Source organism: Heptranchias perlo, unplaced genomic scaffold, assembly GCF_035084215.1.
Source record: "Heptranchias perlo isolate sHepPer1 unplaced genomic scaffold, sHepPer1.hap1 HAP1_SCAFFOLD_129, whole genome shotgun sequence".
NCBI lineage: Eukaryota > Metazoa > Chordata > Chondrichthyes > Hexanchiformes > Hexanchidae > Heptranchias > Heptranchias perlo.
In genome coordinates this window covers 1,178,554-1,181,529 of record NW_027138527.1, presented here as the reverse complement: position 1 = coordinate 1,181,529, position 2,976 = coordinate 1,178,554, and positions in this window count along the sequence as shown.

The following is a 2,976-nucleotide window of genomic DNA, read 5'->3' as shown; positions in this document are numbered from 1 at the left end:
GGGCGGGTCGGGGCATGCGCACTGCGGACATTCACCGTCAATTAACGCCCTCTTCCCAGAGTCCGCCCCTGCGATTGGATCGGAACCCGCTGATTGACATCCCTGCTGACCAATCGGAGCTCGGCCCCCGCCCCAAGCTCGACTCACTGACCGCGAGGCGGGGGGCGGACGGCGGCTATGGTCACGTGGCGGCTGATTTGAAAACTGCGCGGCCGTTAAACCGAATCAGCGCGGGCCGGGAGCGCGCGTGACGTCAGTAACCAGGCAACAGGGCGTGTGTGACGTCAGAAATCGTCAATCTGCGGACCGACATGTGATCCGAGCTCAAGACGGCGATGTCATGTGACCATTGTCAGTAATGAGACTCCCCAGAGTGTGATGAACTGTGTTTATCAGATCTGATCTGTCATTGTATTATTCGGATTGTACTATTTGTACCTTCACAAATTTTATGAATAAAGTACATTTTTGAAATTAAAAAATTCCCCATATGCACAGTAACCGTGAGTTCAGCTTCAGGAATAAAAACAGAAAATACTGGAAATATTCAGTCAACCAGCATCTGTGGACACTCAGGGAATCAAGGGATATGGGGATAGGGCGGGAAAGTGGGAGCTGATGTAGAAGATCAGCCATGATCATATTGAATGGAGGAGCAGGATCGAGTGGCCGTATGGCCTACTCCTGCTTCTATTTCTTATGCCCTTAAAAACCCCCTCAGGCAGAATGTAAAATTCAAATTGATGTAATGTACCTGTAATTAATCTGTAATGTACCTGTAATGAATCTGTAATCAATCACCTGTATTGAGTGTAATGCAATGAGGCACCCTAGACTGTCATAAACTGTAATTATGTACAATGTGTTCTAGTATTTGATGTAACCTGCAAATTGTATAATCTAAACATTTGCCTGAGGAAGGAGAAAATCTCCGAAAGCTTGTGAATTTAAAATAAAATTGCTGGACTATAACTTGGTGTTGTAAAATTGTTTACAATTGTCAACCCCAGTCCATCACCGGCATCTCCACATCAATCTGTATTGTGTACGTTTGGATTGTGATATGACAACTGCAAATTTTATGAAAAAAACAAGGTTAACGTTTGAGGTCGATGATATTTCGTCAGAACTGGAAGAATTGAAAAGATTTAACAGTTTTTAAGCAACTTCAGAGCCAGGCAAAATAGGGGAGGAAAGAACAAAAGGCAAGGTCTGAGATTGAGTGGGAGGGCAGGAGTGATTAAATGACAAGAGGGATGATGATGATGATTCAAGGCAAGGAGGGTGGTGGTGGACGAGTAAAGAAACAAGAGATGAGCTGGAAATGGCCAGAGCCATTCAGGAATGCTCCGTTCCATCCGGCGAATGGGGGGCACTCTTTCCTTTTATGGGTGATATGCAAATGAGGCAGTGAATACTGTTGAATCTGCAAAAACGATCATATTTAACCAAAGAAATGAAGGAAAAACAACGATTCTTACATTTCCAGTAAACATTCCTTATAAAAATGGAAAATGAACGTTTAAAATTCTTATTTGCCCTAATGTGAAAGAGTGTTGACTGCCGTTGGATGCAAATTTGCAACACCATTCGAGCATACTTACCTGGCAGGGGAGAGACCTTGATCAGGAAGGAGGATTTCCCTCTAAGCGGACATTTTGACGTCACCTTCAAGACCGTCGCTGGATACCAGAAGCTTCTTCAAGGAGAAGGGCAGCGTCGGACTGCTGGCCATGCTCGCTGCGGAGCCGCTCTTCACCCTCCCAACGCAGAGGAATCGCAAGCTGATTGTACACATGGACAACCCACACGTCCCGCTCGCCGATGTGCTGACGTTCCTCGCCAGATACGTCGACGGGCCACACAACAGCGTCGACGTCACCGACCAGTTTGGGATCTGGACCAGCAAGAGGGAGGTCACGGCAACGTTGAGACTGGACGCACACGGCAACATCGTCCACCCTCCCTCCAGCTTCGCCATCGGAGGAAGTCGAGGATACATCACGTACGTGGGGCAGCCCAGAGTCTGTCGCACCTGCGGCAAATCCGGCCATTTAGCGAACACCTGCACTGCAACCGTCTGCAAGAACTGCAAGCAGGAAGGACACCAGATTAAGGACTGCAAGGAGAGCAAGCGCTGCAACCTGTGCGGGCTGGAAGGCCATCTCTACAGGGTCTGCCCCGAACGCAACCTCAGCTACGCCCAGGCGGCCAAGAACAACACAGCGGAGGAGGAGGAGGGGGCAACAAGCAAGGATGCCCCAAAGAAGGCCAAGAGTCAGTGCCCGGCCGCGACCTCCTCCGAAAGCTTGTGGGATTAAAAATAAATTTGTTGGACTATAACTTGGTGTTGTAAAATTGTTTACAATCTGAGCTATCACCTCGAAGGACTTGCTGGCCGATTAACAATGGTGTTCGTCGTTCTTTTCTGTAAAATACCTAGTAACCCTTAGATATTAAAGCATTTCCAGGACTGGGCGGTGAGATGCAGCCACCGCAAAAGCTCGATGGGGAAAGGCCACAGTTTAGGAGACTCTCGCCATCGTAGGCCGAGGGACTGGAAACCAAAAAAAACTCCTTGTAATGACTGTAATTGCTGTAATGTAACTGTAATCTATACTGATTGCAAGTGCAATGAGGCACCCTGCAGTGTCATGAACTGTATTTATCATGTATGACCTGTAGTTGTATTGTGATAGTTGCATTGTTCTGTTTACCTTTACAATTTTTATGAATAAAGTATATTTTTGAAATATATAAATAAAAACATTGCCAGAACTTTCAAACAAACACCAAGACATAGCTTGGCTGGTGGTGAGAAGGGCCCTTCCTTTCAGATCCTTCTTGCACTCCCGGTCTCTCAGCGCCACTGCACATTGTCCCCGAGGAGGCTGCGGTGCAGACCAAACCGTCACCCATCTCATTCTGGAATGCGCCTTTGCAAAGAAGGCCTGGAGAGAGATGCAGTGGTATCTG